This window comes from Pinus tabuliformis, chromosome 6, assembly GCF_031772625.1.
Source record: "Pinus tabuliformis cultivar Carrire ecotype Pingquan chromosome 6, CPIR1, whole genome shotgun sequence".
Taxonomy (NCBI): Eukaryota; Viridiplantae; Streptophyta; class Pinopsida; order Pinales; family Pinaceae; genus Pinus; species Pinus tabuliformis.
This window is the reverse complement of record NC_142292.1, coordinates 650537544-650556967: the sequence shown is the minus strand read 5'-3', so window position 1 is coordinate 650556967 and position 19424 is coordinate 650537544.

The window sequence follows — 19424 nt, the reverse complement described above, 5'->3', positions numbered from 1 at the left end:
GTTGTAGCAATCCAGCTCCGCTGATCCGGATGAGCTCCTCCTTCACTTTGAAACCTGCATCCACTAACAATCAAACGATTAAATAGCACTTGATAATCTCATAGAATAAAACATATTTAACACATAGACCAAGGAGTACATGAAACAACTCATAAATAACAAGTTATTGAGAAGAATGGACTCATTTGCATTAATAGGTAACAAAAGGAACAAATACAACCTGAGCCTTGGTGTTGTGCAAGTCCCTCCCAGGGTCCATCAAGAGTTCTCCTTTACTTTGACAAAGCTCACCCACTTCCAAATAGAACAAGCAAAGATGGTAATCTCTCCTCACAAGCTTCTAAATGGGAGTCCTAATTCCAGCAACATCTACCCTTAGAAATGTATAGCTTCCAACCTCCCCTCCTTCTGGCCCAATGCCTGTATTTATAGTGCTCAAGAGGAAGTTAATCAGGTCCACCATCAATGGGATAATCCCCTCTTTGGATGGGATAGCTCCCTTATTGATGGGATAAGTTCCTCTTTGGTAGGGGTACATGAACCATCTGGAGGCGCTCAATACACGTCGAACAACCTTCTAGAATGCTCTAGAAATGACCACAAGTAACTTTTTAAAGATGAAACTTGCGCATTTTGACCTTTACAGGGGGACGCACCTGCCCCTTTACATACAGAGCGTCCAAGGACACAGCTTTTGTGAACATTGGGTGCGTACCCGCAGGTAAGGTTGAGAGAACCTGCGTACCCAGAGATAAATACATTTATAAAGACTTTCTCTCTTTTTGGAGTTTGACATGGAGAGCAGAGGCATAAGACTTGCCTAAGAGGATAGCATGACTGTTGATAGAGCCATACTAACTGTAAATAGCCATGGTGACATTTTTTAGTGTAACAAAGACCAATTTCACTCAATGAGAACACAAACGGATCCCAAAAACACCAAAACAGTCCTTCAAACCAAAAAGAAAATACAAAGGCCTCTTATGAGCTATGTGATCCAAGCTCAAACGAAGCCAAGTGAAACCTAAGTGATAAAGAAACAAATCACTTGAACAACCAAAAAACTTTGACAACTACTAAGAGAATGCAAAGGAATAACCACAATGTTGACCGGACGATCAGAGAACACAAAAAACCTCCGGGAGGCTCGACGAACAAAGCCACTAGATGCCCTAGGGCTATGATGTGAAACTGATAGAAAAAGGCAAACACTCGAATGATGAAGGTCTAAAACCAGTCAAATCAGGACCAAACACACTCCAGTAATTGAAAAAAAGACAGCTAGACACAAATCCAAGCTCAGAGGGCTTAAGGACAAGTGAACTTGAAAAGTTGACAGGCCTGGCGCGACTGTCAGGCTGCAACTCGCGCCTTTATAGGATTGGCGCGGGTTGTCTTTGAGCAATTAGCACCAATAGCGCGACTGTTTGGCTAAAAAGCGCGCTAATCAAGTTAACTTAAATCAAAACAAAAGCAGGTGACCCAGGGGTTGAGAACAGTATCTAGGCAAACCAGGAAGCAAGAAACAACAAGAAATTCGACCCAGAAAGCTATCTAAGCAATCAAAATAAGAAAAACCAAAGAGACAAGACAAACTCCAAGTTGTTCAGTTCGTAAACCAAACCGGAGATTGACTGAAGTGGCGTTGATCTACTCTGCTAATACAAAGCAATAGCGTTTCGAAGGCTACCTGGTCGTGCTTCAAGCTCCGTCTAAAGTTTACAAATCAAACAACAAGATCTCCCCAGTATGGTCGCCAAATTATTGTGGAGGTAAATCCTCTCTGCGGACAGAGACGATCCCTACTAGCCCAGACCGGGTCTAGCAACAATCACACAATGCTATCACGTAAGTTCCTAACTGCAAATACAAAGTAGATGGTGAGAACCTACTTGGATTCCAACGCTAGTGTTCGTCGAAGAGACGTCGCCTTCGTTCCTTTGCCTTGGCCGGTCACGATCCACACGATCTCCGTGATAGGACACCTGCACATGCAAAGAACAACACGAAAAAAAAGCGTAAAATCTAGTAGATGCAATTATACATCGGTCAGAAAAGATATAACTCAACATCAAACATAAAGCAATGAGAGTGGAACCATAATGATAGTCATCTATTATTAATGAATAAAAAAGAAGAATACAACCATTGCTTTGACGTCAAATCCTCCTTTGGCTGGGTAGTCAGCTACACAAGTCTTGCAAAGTTTGTTGGGATGAGGGAAAAGCCTCTCTCTCTTTGGGTGACAAGAATCTCCTTACTTAGATTTGGCCTTATGGGTGCAAAGAAGGCTCTTGCAGCTTCAAACTCTTAAACTCCTGGAATTATGAGTATTGTGACTGTAACTAGCTTGCTCAAGGCATAGAGGCAAGCTTTTATAGATAGAGAGGGAAAGAGATAGGATCAACCACATTATTCATGGGATTGGCTTTATCACTTGGAAACTTCCATGAAAGGTGGCAAACCAATTTCCCTTCTATGGAGATTCGAAGCCAAACCATCCTGGCTCAACATAGATTCAGTTGGTGAATGGGTTGAAGAGCCTTCGAGAGTTGGGTCGTTGAAAACTTTACTCAATTCGGTTGGCGCGAGTGCGACTCTGGGACAGAGCGCCAATGGCGCGCCCTTTATAGAGTATTTCCCTCATTGGCGCGGGGAGTGAACCGTGAACCCACGCTAATGTAAAAAGAGTTGTTTTCATGAGGATTTTGTAGGAGATGTCTTCAGGGCAAATGAAGCTCACACTAAGAGGAATATGATGCAAGTGGTTTCAGGACATGTCACTTCTCACAGGTCCCGGAATGAGTCCTCCAATGTACGGGTGAGGGGTAACAGGGACGATGACAAACAGTGACAAATTGTTTTGTAACACCTTGTCAAAGCCCCGAGGAAAGATCTAATCTGTTATTTTCCCAAACAACTTGGAGTCATCAAGAAACCCTTGTACAAGGGTACTGCATGTTGCATACATTAAGCTCTGGGAGCTCTGAGGGCTTGCGGTTATTACTGGAGCAACATGCGACCATAGGGTGACTCACCCTCCCCTGGTGGTGCGCACTGGAACAAGATGATTCACTCTCTTGTGGACAAGATGATTCGCTCTCTTGTGGAACAAGATGATTCACTCTCCTGTGTAGCAGGATGATTAGTTCTCCTGTGAGGCCTGGATTGATGTGTTCTCCATGGAAATTGTAGCAGGATTGATGTGTTCTCCTGTGAGGCCTGGATTTATGCGTTCTCCATGGGGACCTGGATTGATGTGTTCTCCATGGCGATTGTAGCAGGATTGATGTGTTCTCCTGTGAGGACAGGATTGATTAGTTCTCCTGTCGAGGCATCCTACCCATGCAGTCTGGGACTCATGGGAAGTACCTCTCATCTGATCAATGAGCAAGGAAATGAAGTTAGGGACCATAGTAGTACCAATGGACACATCATTGTATCTACCATACTCCCTATGCTAGGATGACCTTGATTGATCTCGGATCAATGATACTAGTCTGGGACCAGTGGTAGGAGTTCTACCATACTATGGTGTTGACTTTAGGTCGGTTGAGACTAGTCTGGGACCAGTGGTACATACTCCGAGACTAACTTCATGTCAGTGTAGTACTGGTCTGGGACCAGTGAGAGTGGTACATACTATGACGCTGACTTCGGGTCGGTTGAGACTGGTTTGGGACCAGTGGTACACTCTCTGAGACTGTGATACTGGTCTAGGACTAGTGGTAGGAGTTGTACCATACTATGACGCTGTCTTCAAGTCAGTTGAGACTAGTTTGGGACCAGTGGTACATACTCCGAGACTGACTTCGTGTCAGTGCAGTATTGGTCTAGGACCAGTGAGAGTGGTACATACTATGACGCTAACTTTGGGTCAGTTGAGACTAGTCTGGGACCAGTGGTACACTCTTTGAGACTACGATACTCGTCTCTGACCAATGGTAGGAGTGGTACTTACTATGAAGCTGGCTTTGGATCGACTGAGACTGGTCTAGGACTAGTGGTACGCACTCTGAGATTGACTTTGAGTCAGTGGAGGATGATACTAGTCTAGGACCAGTGGAGTTGTACTCACTATGACGCTGACTTCGGGTTGGTTGAGACTAGTCTGGGACCAGTGGTACATACTCTGAGACTTACTTTGAGTCAGTATGATACATCCTCGACCATTTCTTCTTCTTCATAATTTAGACAAAAGCGTAGCAGAACAGAACAATGAAAGAGTAGAGCAGAATAGAGCAAAACAATATCGATCAGTACAGGGAAGAACAAGACAAAGCAAAATAGGCAGAATAAAGCAGAGCAGGGCAAGGGTCATGATGTATAGGGCAGTGCATTTGATGGATGAATAGTAACGACCAATAGATAGATTGCAGATGAAGTTCTCCCTCGTTAAGAGGGAGTGTTAAAATTGGAAACCAGGGAAAAACTTCATGGGGGTCATCTTATTCATGGCTGATAATATTTTATTAGATTCCTCTCGTCGAGAGGTGTAGGATTGATATAAAGATCATCCGATGCCGATAAGTATTCATGGAGATATGAATTTCTTTTGATTATAGAATTATTATCAAGCCGACCTACAACTCACGTAGGCTCAGAAGCCCAACAATCACATCTATTCAAACACCAACGTTGTGTATAAATATAAGAGGACTTTTCCTCATTTGCACTCACTCATCTCATCACATCTCTCTCTCTCTACTGCGCAGAAATGAGTCTCTTCTCTACTGCGCAGAAATGGGTTTCTCTCTCACACATGTGAAGCCGGAAGCTGTTGAATCTGATGCTGCAACTACAAAAGCAAAGATTGACCTGCGTGGTCTAGAAGATCTCCTCTTTGGAACTGTGCTATAGGTTCATATGAACCTCCTCTGAAAGCCACAACTTTTGGTGTTGGAATGAAGTCAATCCGACGAACGATTTGCAAGATATCGACTGCCCTAGTTTGAAGCCGAAAACTACTGAAACTGAAGCTGCAACTGCAGAAGTAAAGATTGACCTACGTGGCCTAGAAGATCTCCTCATCTAAATTGCATTGTAGGTTCATCTGAACCTCCTCTAAAAGCCACAAATTTTGGTGGTGGTGTTATCTCAAAATCAGACCCTGATAGGCTGTTGTGATCAGGTAGACTTTAAGTAACTATTTCAAACCTACTTTAGGCTGACGCTTAGCCTCCCCAACCTAAGAGGGCTCTCTCACAAGATTAAAGATTCGGATAATGAATAAGATGGCCAACTCTATGAAACAAAATGAACAAGTATAAGAGGTTGAAACACAATTAAAAAGTATCCATTGGGCTTATGGAGTTAGATATGCTTCAGTATTTACAGTAAGGTTAGCTTTCCATAGAAGTCAGGGCATTCAGAATCCAACATATGTAAACACACCAAACACATAGAGGACCAACACAGTTTACAAATGTATGAAGGAAATTAGAGCACTGTTAGTGATTTCTAAGTAATCAGACATTCATAACACTGTAGATAATAGGAAAGAGACAACACAAGACATTCAGAACATCGAATTCCTTTTGATTCCTGAGAAGCAAGGCCAATACTGTATTACTAGAAAACAGAGTCTTTACACAAAACACAATATGAGAGCTTTTCTCAATAATTTTCCAACCCTTTTTACATTGCTCTCTCTCCTATATATATAATTCTTGAGATTCCTCCTCCAGCATGAGGGGAACTCAAATTCTGCTTGCTATGACACCTACTCAAACTTTAACTAACTATTAAATGCAACAAACTACTAACTGGAAGTTTTTAGAGACCTAAGACAATTAGGAATCTAACTCCACATCATGTTGGTAATAGCATTTATTACAATCAAAACTCGTTCTCTGACAAGTGGTCTCCTTCAGTTTAGCTTTGGTGGATGTTTAGAACTCCTTGATGGCTCTTAATGTCTCATCTCTTTACTGCTCCTGGAAAGTAGGAAACTGCCCCTGTTTTTCTGCTTTTGGTCTCCTCAAGGATATTCGAAATCAATTATCCATGCTGTTCTTCTTTGATTACACAAAAATATATTGGAGTGCCACGTTCTTCATGTGTTGTAGACCTTTCCCATATACCTGTGTGAAGACAAAACCTCTTCGAAGCTGTTTGAAATGTCATGGACAATACTAGCGGTGATCATTTGTATAACAAAAATCTTAGAGTTCATATATCTTTTCCTCCGCTTGTTTTACCCTTGCTGGTTGCTTGCACATTGTAAATGATCCTTTTCTGAAATCCCCTTTCAAAAAAGTTTCCCCGTGATTACTCAAAATTGGTCGACTGAGTTTAATTATGCAGCTACAGCAGTTTCGTAGTGCGCTACGAAACTGCTGTGTAATTTTAAAAAACATAGCTTAGGATCAAAATTTTACTTTCTTGATTCTTTCCTTTTTCTGCAATGGCTTTTTCAACTGTCATGAAGCTGTTCAAATTGAATATATGGACACCATTCTTCAAGGTAAGTAAAAAGGTAACTCATCAAAATTTAGGACTTGGTCTTGCTATGTGATCTTTGATTTACCTCTTCATACTTCTGACCCCTCCATGGAATTCCTGCAACGTGAATATTAAAGAAGTCTGCACCGTCTCAAACTCGATCACTGCCTTGCTTGCAATGGATGAGGAAAGCTGCCTCACTCGATCTTCAAAGAATTTAAATTGAAAGCCTATTAATTTGCTTCCCATGTATGAACCCAAACATCATCATGATTGTGAACACTCGGCTCCTTTTCGAAACTTGCAACCTGTGCGTACCAAGACACCTAATGACCTAATGATGAGTATAAGTGGTTGAATTAACAGGCAAAGTGTATGGGCTGATAACTGATGATGTAGAAAAATAACGGATTATGATAAATTTGATAGCTGGATGAGTTTTTGTATGGATCAGCATGAATCCCCGATTTCGTAGCGCATAAGAACTTTGAAATAGGATTGACATATGGAGCTTAGGTGTGATGTTAGACTAGTGATGGATGAAAGCGGAGTGTTGACCTTTATTTAAACATACCAACAAGACTCCTAGGACTTTGCCACTAAAGCAAACATGGAAAAATTAAACCCAAACTAACACCTAACCTTTACAATCGAACTAATGTGAACAATTTAGAAATTGTTTCTTAAGTGATAACAGTGGCTCCACTTGGGATAGTGTGCTCCTATAGTACACTAAGAACTTGCAAGTCTAGTGCTTTATCCTTTTATGACAAATGAAAATTTGCTTGACAAGTGTTCCCTTTAAGCTTCTTGGGCCTTCACCTCGGGCTTAAGCTTGATGATCACTGTAGGAGAAAAAAAACTATATCTACTAAAAAATGCTCAGTTAGCCTTGAGCTTATTTGCATTTTCCTACCTACCTACCCTATCAATTTCAAACTTCTTTCAGCTCAATCAATGTGAAATTTCCAATGTAGCCAATCATTTGTCTCATCTGATATTTGAGTTTTTTGACTACATCGAAGTTCAGAGCAAATATGATATTGTGATGACCACTACCACTGAAATTGCCTCTGATATTCATAGAAAAACTGAAACACTGGAGAGTAAAACTCTTCCATGTATTTAGCTATAGGATCCCAGAATACATGATCAACTTGATGATTCTCTTAACTTTCTGGTTGTGCAAACTGATTTTAAATAACAATGTACTCTTCCTCAATCACAAAAGAGAAAGGGAGCAACACCCTCTCCTTGTGTTTTGCCATAGAAATCTTTTGAAAAGAATGATCATGACCATGAAGACTATATGATTGAATTTGACCTTGTAAACCTTCAATGTCTTTCTCAATGTCCTTAGCAACATCATCCAAAAATTTCATCTTATCTTCTGTCTTGCACTCAAATGATTTTAGATAAGAAGACAAGGACAAAGAAAAAATTTCATCTATTTCTTCATTAATATGATCATCATTCCATTGTTTGAAACCTTGAATTGAAGGATATTTTGCCACCAAATCTGATCTATCTATCCATTCCTCCAAAAACATAAGCCAAAATTCTTCAAATGACTTAATAGATTTGGCAGGAAAGCTTTCAACCCACTATTTACATTTCCCTTGAAATGAATCATAGAACAACATAATGCAAACATACTCATGTTTGACTCTAATAAGCTCGGTAAAATCATAGAAATCTGATATATGCTTCAAAGTTAAACTCAAATCTTCTCCATTGAATTTTCGACCATTCCTTAGAAAATATGTATCCTTGGGAAAATGATTTGGGAAGCCATGAATTCCTGAAAAATTTATGCATGCATACCTTGAAATAAGAATGGTAGCATCTGAGTTCTTCATAACTCCAGTGGAATCACCATGAATCTATGAATTTCAAATTCTTCAACAATGGAGTCACCAAGGTAGTTTTGCAACCTCGAAAGATTTCTGAGCTCCTGCTACCTTCAGAAGTTCAACTTCTTGATTTTAGGAATGATTAATCTTCAGACTCCTGGCAGACGCACCAAAATGTTATCTCAAAATTAGACCCTGATAGGCTACTATGATCAGGTAGACTTTAAGTAACTATTTCAAACCTACTTTAGGCTGAGGCTTAGCCTCCCCAACCTGAGAGGGCTCTCTCACAAGATTAAAGATTTGGATAATGAATAAGATGGCTAACTCTATGAAACAAAATGAACAAGTATAAGAGGTTGAAACACAATTAAAAATTATCCATTGGGCTTATGGAGTTAGATATGCTTCAGTATTGACAGTAAGGTTAGCTTTTCATAGAAGTCGGGGCATTCAGAATCCAACATATGTAAACACACCAAACACATAGAGGACCAACGCAATTTACAAATGTATGAAGGAAATTAGAGCACTGTTAGTGATTTCTAAGTAATCAGACATTCATAACACTGTAGATAATAGGAAAGAGACAACACAAGACACTCAAAACATCGAATTCCTTTTGATTCCTGAGAAGCAAGGCCAATACTGTATTACTAGAAAACAGAGTCTTTACACAAAGCACAATATGAGAGCTTTTCTCAATAATTTTCCAACCCTTGGTACATTGCTCCCTCTCCTATATATAGAATTCTTGAGATTCCTCCTCCAGCATGAGGGGAACTCGAATTCTGCTTGCTATGACACCTACTGAAACTTTAACTAACTATTAAATGCAAAAAACTACTAACTGGAAGTTTTTAGAGACCTAAGACAATTAGGAATATAACTCCACATCATGTTGGTAATAGCATTTATTACAATAAAAAATCGTTCTCTGACAAGTGGTCTCCTTCAGTTTATCTTTGGTGGATGTTTAGAACTCCTTGATGGCTCTTTATGTCTCATCTCTTTACTGCTCCTGGAAAGTAGGAAACTGCCCATGTTTTTCTGCTTTTGGTCTCCTCAAGGATATTCGAAAATAATTATCCATGTTGTTCTTCTTTGATTACACAAAAATATATTGGAGTGCCATGTTCTTCATGTGCTGTAGACCTTTCCCATATACTTGCGTGAAGACAAAACCTCTTCGAAGCTATTTGAAATGTCATGGACAATACTAGTAGTGATCATTTGTATAACAAAAAGCTTAGAGTTCATATATCTTTTCCTCCGCTTGTTTGACCCTTGTTGGTTTCTTGCACATTGTAAATGATCCTTTTTTGAAATCCCCTTTCAAAAAAGTTTCCCCTTGATTACTCAAAATTAGTCGATTGATTTTAATTATGCAGCTACAGCAGTTTCGTAGCGCGCTACGAAACTGCTGTGCATTATGCATCACCTATAGCAGTTTCGTGGCGCGTTATGAAACTGCTGTGTAATTTTAAAAAACACGGCTTAGGATCAAAATTTTACTTTCTTGAGTCTTTCCTTTCTCTGCAATGGCTTTTTCAACTGTCATGAAGCTGTTCAAACTGAATATAGGGACACCATTCTTCAAGGTAAGTAAAAAGGTAACTCATCAAAATTTAGGACTTGGTCTTGCTATGTGATCTTCGATTTGCCTCTTCATACTTCTGACCTCTCCATGGAATTCTTGCAATGTGAATATTAAAGAAGTATACACCGTCTCAAACTCGATCACTGCCTCGCTTGCAATGGATGAGGAAAGCTGCCTTGCTTGATCTTTAAAGAATTTAAATTGGAAACCTATTAATTTGCTTCCCATGTATGAACACAAACATCATCATGATTTTGAACACTCTGCTCCTTTTCGAAACTTGCAATCTGTGCATACCAAGACACCTAATGACCTAATGATGAGGATAAGTGGTTGAATTGATAGGCAAAGTGTATGGGCTGATAACTGATGATGTAGAAAAATAATGGATTTTGATAAATTTGACAGCTGGATGAGATTTGTTATGGATCAGCATGAATCCCTGATTTTGTAGCGCATAAGAACTTTGAAATAGGATTGACACATGGACCTTAGGTGTGATGTTAGACTAGTGATGGATGAAAACGAAGTGTTGAGCTTTATTTAAACATACCAACAAGACTCCTAGGACTTAGGCACTAAAGCAAACATGGGAAAATTAAACCCGGACTAACACCTAACCTTTACAATCGAACTGATGTGAACAATTTAGAAATTGTTTCTTAAGTGATAACAGGTGGAATAAAGTCAATCCGATGAATGGTTTGCAAGATATCAACTACCCTAGTTTGAAGCCGGAAATTGCTGAAACTGAAGCTGCAACTATAGAAGTAAATATTGACCTGCGTGGACTAGAAGATCTCCTCATCTGAACTACACTACAAGTTCATTTGAAACTCCTCTAGAAGCTGCAACTTTTGGTGATGGAATGAATTCAATCCGACGGTTGGTTTGTGAGATATCATCTCCCCTAGTTTGATAATGAAGCCGCTAATGTTGATGCTGCTGATCTAGGGTTTGCTACTGCTAATATGAATCAGATTTATTGTACTATTTCTCTTTGCTGAATTATTGAAGATAAAAGAATATTTGATGAAAGGGTTTCCCCACACATTGTGGGGTTTGTCCCTGGCTTGCCACCACATCTTGTGTCTCTTGTCTTGGCTTGTTTTCTGTCGATCGTTTAATGTTCTATCTGCACTTTACTTTATGTACATGTGATTGCTAATCTGTGGAATATAATAAGAAAAAGAAGTAAACTGTTATAAGCATAGAACATACCATAACTTAACATCCTTGCAAGAATGTATCAGCTGATTATCACCTGTCAAAATCAGATCATCGACATAAAGAACAATGATCAATGGTTTACCTTCTACCATGATGTGGTAAAGGTTTGCATCTGCTTCACTCTTGGTGAAGCCCAAACCGGTGAAATAGTAGTCGATCATGGTGTACCAACCACGGGGTGCTTGCTTTAGCCCATACAGAGCTCTCTTGAGTCTGCACACATGCGACTCACGATCGAAGGTTTCAAAACCTTCTGGCTGCTCAATGTACACCTCCTCCTCAATCTTACCATTGAGGAATGTTGTCTTCACATCCATCTAGTGGATCTTCCACCCCATCTGGGCTGATAGTGCCAACATCGATCTAATCGATGAGTACCTTGCTACAGGAGCAAAAGTCTCATCGTAGTCGATCCCCTCAACCTATGAGAAACCTCGGGCAACAAACCTTGCCTTATGTTTCTCAACACTACCATCAGCTGCCTGCTTTACCTTGTAAAGCCATCTGGAACTCACCACTGACTTGCCTTGAGGCCTTGGGACAACATCCCACACACTGTTCCGAATGATAGAGTCATACTCCTATACCATTGCATCAACCCAGACTGGTTGCTGCACTGCCTCCTCGAATGAATAAGGTTCGGTATCTACACACTCCCCAACTAGGGTCATGTACCTAGTGCACTACTTACGTGACCTCCTCTATCTGCACTGAGAAGATGGCTGTCCCACATTCTCCCACGCATCCAGCATCAACCTGTCAGCTTCCATTGAGCATTTCCACCCATCTTTGGAAGTCTCAGCATGAGTGGATGTATCCACTCCCAAATCCTCTGCATGCGGCTACTCCACATCAAGCTAAGGCTCCTCCTCCTTAGGAACTGAAGGTTCCTCATCTGCATGCAACACGAGCTCCCTCTCAAGGGATAAGCACATGGCTTTCTTCTCGTCGAACTTTAGATCCCTGCATACCACAGTCCTCTGAGTGGAATGCATGTACACCTAATATTTGTGGGGTGTATCCGTGTACCCCACAAGTATTCCCAACTCAGCTATTGGGTCTAGCTTCTTCCTAGCATCTTTGGTCACATGACAGTAAACTGATAATCCAAAGATTCGGAAGTGACTTACATCAGGTCGCTTCCCAAAATAGGCATCCATAGGTGTCTTCATTCCCATTATATGGTGTGGGATTCTATTCTGCAAGTATATTGCTATATTGCATGCCTCAACCCATAAATGCAGTGGTAGGCTTTGGTCATGCAACATCACTCGAGCTGCTCCCACAATTGATTTGTTCTTCCTTTCAGCCACCCCATTCTGCTATGGGTTATGGGGTGTCATCAGTTCCCGTTTAATACCTTCTGCAGAGAAAAAGTCTTTAAACTATTGGGAGACATACTCTCCACCATTTTCGCTACGCATGGCTTTTATTTTCTTTCCAGATTCTTTCTCTGCCAAGGTTTTAAACTCACAAAACCTCAAGAAGGTCTGATCCTTCTTTTGCATAAAGTAGATCCAACATCTACGAGAAAAATCATCAAAAAAAATAACATAGTACCTTTGTTTAGCGGTGGAGGATGTAGAGAAAGGTCCACAAACATCTGAGTGAACTCGCTCCAGGATTGCTCTAGCTCTACTATCTCGATCCAGAAAGGGAGATTTCGCATACTTTCCCAAGGTACAACCTTTGCATGTACTCGTCTGCTCAATTTTTCCCTTGGGTAATCTAGTAGAAATCTGTTGCATGATCTTCAGGGCTCCATGTTGCAAGTGGCCCAGTGTTCTATGCCATAGCTCGCCAACATCTTGGCTTTGCACCATCTCAGCTTTGGAACTCAAAGCAGCACAGTCATCTACCTCTAGCTTGTAGATATTCTTGACTCAAATCCCTATTCGCTTTGTCTGCCCAGTACCGATATGCCTCGGGAATACCTTTCCTTGACTAAAGATTACATCATAGTCTTTATCTTCTAGCATAGCAACAGACACAAGATTCTTCTTTAGACCTGGTACATACTTTACATCAGTCAGGGTGAGGGGAGCTCCATGCTCCCTCTGAAACAAAACCATACCTTAACCTGAAACACGGTACTTTCCATCATCACCCATCTCAATCTGCATTTGGAGATCCTTCTCCTCCAAGGTACTGAAAATATTCTTATCACCTGACATGTGGAATGAAGCTCCACTGTCCAGGTACCACACACATCCCACCATGGATGAAACCATGCATGTGATAAGCGAGAAATCCAGCTCAAACTGTGAGGCTAGTGCCTCACCATCAGATCCCTTTGAGGAACCCTTCTTGGATTTATTCTGTGGACAATTCGTAGCATAATGGCTCACTTCATGATAATGAAAGCATCACACTTTCGATTTGCCAATCTTCTTCCCACCATGGGAAGAACCGGATTTGGGATGGGACACCTTCCCTTTCCCTTTCCTCACCTTACTCACTAAGGCTAGATTTTCCTCATCATCTTTCTTCGATGAGGATCCATCTCTGGTGCTTCTTATCTCCTGCTGCATCAGATCTGACCAAAGTCGTTCCCAATCTGGCAATTTTTCTCTTCCATTAACTGAGTCTTGGCAGCTATGCTAGCTCTTAGGAAGACCGAGGAGTCAAAGACTCACCATGTCATCATCAGTGGTAGTGATCCCTACACTTCCAAGCTCATCCCTGCAGGTGGTGATCTTTTCTAGATATGTAGAGATCATGTCGCCCTTTTCACACTTCATCTTACGAAGCTTATCTTTCAGCACCAGTTTCCTCTGATCACTGTTGTTCTGATATAAATATTTCAATGTTTTCCACATCGAAAATGAAGTCTCCTTCCCATGGAGGCTCGAGACAATGTGATCTCGAACTCCCTCCAGGAGGATTCTCCTTTCTCTAGCCACACATTTCTTCCATTCCGCCAGTTGAGTAGCATCAATCGGGTTGGGGACTTCTTGATCAATGAAGTCCTTTAGACCATTATCCTCTAATACTACCTCCATGTGATCCTTCCAAGCTATATAATTCAAGCTGCCATAAAGGGCATACTTGAGTCTTAAACCACTGAACGCTATAGGTGAAATAAAGATGTGATAAGAACTCGATTTCTATATTCATGAACCAAACTTCAAACTTCTTCTTGTATACTGTTCTTCGCCTTGATCACCTTTGCTCTGATACCATGTAGAAATTCCCACTGTAGATCAACAGATTATGCAATATACTAAAACACAATACAAGATCTAGTTCTACAACACTTTGCAGGAGCTTAATCGAATTGAGCAAGATCAAGAGAACACATATAACTGAGAATGAGAAATCAATCACACATAACACAAAAGAAATAACCCAAGGAAAACCTCAGCCTAAAACCCCAATCTCTGTATTATCATACGAGTGGAATTATTGTTCAAGTTACAAAAATAATCAGCTCTCAAGCTATCCTGCTCTCTGTGCAATCAAACAATATAGCTCACAGACTGAATAGACATAGTATATGTCCTCCTCAAGCCCTCAAAGCCTCCTATTTCCTTGCGCATTTTTTCTTGGGGTCTAATGATGTCACATGTGTGAATTGGCCTCATCACACTCACTAAACCTGAAGAAGTAACTGCGCAATCCTCAAGGAAAGAATTCCTTTTGCATGCAAGGAATATTCACAATGGAATATTCTAGCAACTAATAGTACACTGCCCCTCCATCTGATCTTAACTGGGTCTCTGTCTGAACTAACATGCATGAGTTATTTATGAGAGAATACTTAGTTATCTGAAGTGCAATAGTTACATGCATGCAAGCATTAACTAACTGAACTTACATTAATTCAACAAATTGTTTGAATTAATCTAACTAGACTTGACTCAGTTAACTGAGCCAACTAATTACAACTCAATATTACAACTCATCCTTATCTCTTTAACTGATGGATAAATTCCTCAATTAATCGAGAAACTGTTGCATGTCCCCACATAGACTTCATGCTTGATTTTCCTTAACTAATTAAATCAAGATGAATTAATTAATTATTTTACAAACAGCTGCTAAGATAAAATTCGAATTTTACTTCACTATTTTAGTTTAGGGACTGACTAAAATAGGAAGGTATCCCGAAATGCTATTTATAGATTGCTATTTTTATCACTTCCATTTTCCATCCGTTGTTGCTAAGATCAACACTGGCTGAACTGTTATTTATAGCAGTGCTATTTTAGCAATTCTATTTTTCGCATTTCTTGTTGCTATTTTCAACAGCAAGATCCTAATCTAGGAGTTTAGTAGATCCATGTGTAGCTGAAGAATCTATGCCTTGAGATGCGAATTTTGAAGCAGGACGGGACGGTTTGACTAGAGGTACGCGAGGAGGTATGGCGCTTGAAATGCAATAGTTAGGGTCATGACAAAGACCATTGCCCAGTCTTTGAAAACTACATTGCAGGAGGAGGACCGATGCCTTTAAGGCCAGAAGCTCAAGAAGGACCCAATGTGGGGCCTGCATTATGGTGTGCTATCTATCAGGTAGCCGGAAAACATGCCACAGATAAATGTCACTTGCTACAGAAGTATGTACAAGCACCGCAACAGCTGTTTAGCAGCTTTTGTAGGTCGATAGGACATGATGAGCGTACTTGCAGGAGCTATGAATTGATGATGGATAGAACACCCGCCTATAGGGTTCAGGCTGAAACGCGACCCCTTGACCAGAATGCATGGATGGCGCACAAAGGATTTTAGGGGCGCGGAAAAGGCCGAGGTGGAGGAGGACCTGGTAGAGGTCGAGGGCAGTTGATTTGCTACAATTGTGGAGGACCAAGACACTATGCCCGTGATTGGACTAATCCAAAGCATCTGTCATGTAAGTAATGCACATTGTTTGATCATGAAACAGAAGACAGTCCTACACTAATAGCTAAGATACGTGACAAATGGGCACTACCACCTCCACCAACTCACAACCCGCAGATGATGAGGTCTGAGCCGTGCGAGGAAGATCCAAAAGTAAATTTAGTGCTCAGAAGTGGAATCATGACAGGAGATGACAAAGGGAAATAGCCACAAGATAGTACATGGGTTCACCAAGCCTCGGAAAAATAGGTTGAGTTCAATTTGGAGAGTGCACGTGAAACCTTCATGGAAGCTAAGAAGAGCTTCGTTGAGGCCTCCACCTCAGGAAGCAAGGATAACCCTGAGTAAGAGATGGACCCCTCTATGCTCACAACTTTCCTGGAAACCTATATGAAATTACTGTGTGATAAAAAGGCTATGAAAGGGTTACAAGAACTCATCAATAGATGTTCTAGAACCACACCAGGTAAGCTGTGCATAGTACGAAAAATTGTCAAACATAAAACAAGAACAGGACAAGATATGAGACTGACCGCACAGATAGGAGAGTATGAAATGGATCAAGTTATCTTGGACGTGAGGTCAGATGTGAATGTCCTACCAAAGAAGACTTGGAAGTGAATGGGGAGACTTGCGCTGCAATGGTCTCTGATTCAGCTAAGGATGGTGAATCAGCAGAAGATCATCCCCATGGGGCGACTGTAGGGGGTGACCGTGGATATTGAGGGAGTGAGCGTGCTGACTGATTTTGAAGTAATAGAGATAGTGGATGACAACAATCCCTATCCCGCACTACTAGGAATTTACTGGGCTACTGATATGAATGGGGTAATCAATCTGAAGAAGAAAAATATGATCTTTTAGAAGAAATCGTTGTGTGTAATAATACCCCTCAATCCTGCTGAAGGATCGCGCTATACTGAACCTGTCTATGATTATGATAATGATGACGATTTGGAATGTATCTATAAGATAATAGCACGAGACCAAGATTGGTTCAATCCAATAGTGGATGGAAAAATTACATGGGATCGCGAGAGTTCGTGGACTTTGGACTCCGATGAAGAAATAGAACGCTGGCAGAATCGGTTACATGAAGTAACTACGCTGAACTGCAACATGATGACTTGGTCGCTGCGTTGTGTGTCATCAGAGGTAAGAAATCTACCTACTTATCATGGTCTAAATTAGGTAGATATCTATAGGATTCATTTGAAAGGGAGGTACCAGAAAAGCAGCGCTTCCAATCCTTGGACTGGGCACTGCGCGCTACGCCCGTAAGATGGTGGGGTACGCACAAGGGAAGATTTGATGATTGGCATGAATGTGGGAGGATGATGAGAACATGATTTGGGAAGCCTAAGATGCAACTGACAGACAAGTATGATGAGCAAAATGATTCGTATGCACATCTGGCCAAATGGGCCCAGGCTTATGGAGAAAAGCCCCAAACTAAGTGGGTGCACCTACTCTGTCACACCCTGGATGTTATCCTAATGAATTGGTATATAGAAATAGAGCTCTGCCATGGGACAGGTGAATGAGGTATCCTGTGTGAAGGATTCATGATGACATTCAGTTTTGAGGATGGGTTTGACAGTATTGATGAAGCGCTCAAAGAGGTGAAAGCAACTATCTTTAGGATACTGTAGGATCCTTTAGACGTGACTCAACTTGAATGGGCTACTCAACTGAGTCACACACTAAAATGCTATAATGTAACTACTGAAGAAGAGGACGAGGATCCACAGAAGATTAACATTCCAAAAATAGAGGGTCATCGCGAGGTTCAAGGACTATAGATTGAGAACCCTGATATAACTGCGCCGTTGAAAATGAAACAAGTGAACATTGGTATGGAAGCAGAACCCAAATTCTTGAATATTGGAGACTACTGGGATGACGTGATAGTGGATAAGGTCATTGAATTGCTCCGTGAATACTAGGACTTATTCCCTACCAAGTTTACAGATCTGAAAGGAATAATCGGGTACCTAGGAATGTTGAAGATCACGTTAAAACCCGACTCAAAGCCAGTTAAGCAAGGCCTTACCGTCTCAATCCTAAATATAAGGAGAAGGTCCACTTGGATCTATTAAAGATTCTCACGGCATGCATCATTGAGCCTATGGAAGAATCTGTTTGGGTAAGCCCAATGGTGGTGCAAGAGAAGAAGCAGAAGGATGCGATAAGGATATGCGTGGATCTCAGAAAACTAAATGACGCTTGTGTGCATGATCCTTTCCCGACTCCATTCACTAATGAAGTGTTGTATAACGTATGCGACTAGCAAGCATATTCCTTCATTGATGGGTTCTCTAGGTACCGCTAAATCAAAATTGCACCGAAGGATAGGAGCAATACAACCTTCGCAACTAAATGGGGTTGTTTTTAGTATACTGTAATGTTTTTTGGATTGATGAATGCGCCTACAATCTTTTCGCACGTGGTTGTTGCGGCATTCAAGGAATTTATTCATAAGTTCCTGGAGGTATATTTTGATGACTAGACTGTATTTGGGATGGTTAAGCACCATGTAGCAAACTTGTGCTTGATGCTAGATACCTGTCGAAGATACTAGATTATGCTCAATCTCAAGAACTATCTTTTTTGCGATCCTTTTGGAAACATGTTGGGGCATGTGGTTTGCAAACAAGGACTGATGGTAGACCCTGAGAAGATCACGGTGATACTAAACTTGGAAGTGTCAAGGAGTGTGAAATAATTGCGAGCTACTCTGGGACATACGCGATACTACAGAAAGTTTATCAAAAGCTATGCCTAGATTACCGCGCCTATGGAGAAATTGTTGAAGAAGGATGTCACGTTTTGCTGGAATGATGACTGTAAGAAGATCTTGGATATGTTGAAAGAAAATATGGTTACCGCACCGATTTTAGTCTTCCCGAACTGGAAGAAAGAGTTTCATGTACATGTTGACGTGTCATGTATAGTGCTAGGAGTAGTACTAACACAACATGGTGGAGAAGGCTTGGACCATCCTATCGCGTTCACAAGCTATTGGGTATTTCAGAGATATCCTTTGATGGGTATAGGGGAAACATCCTGAAAGAACTGGCGACACCTTCCAGCAGCCAAATAATCAACCAAGGTAATGAAATGAGGCTCTACTTGCACCATCACCTATAGGGGATGGATGTTGTGGTAGTGTATTTTTGGAAATGGCGTACCAAAAGACACCTTCTTAACAGTTGGTTGCTCCTTGCAAGGGATCACAGATAGAATTGGTGTTGTTAGTGGACAGACTTAGATAAATAAAATCATTACAAATAGTGAAAACAATGCATATATAAATATGAACTAAAACAAATAGGTAAATACAAAAACAATGCTCAATGGAGCAAACAAGTCAACAAAATAATGGGAAAATGTCTCTTTATTGACTGCTAGTAGTAGAGGTTGAATACAATAGATCAATTATAGGCACTTGAAGA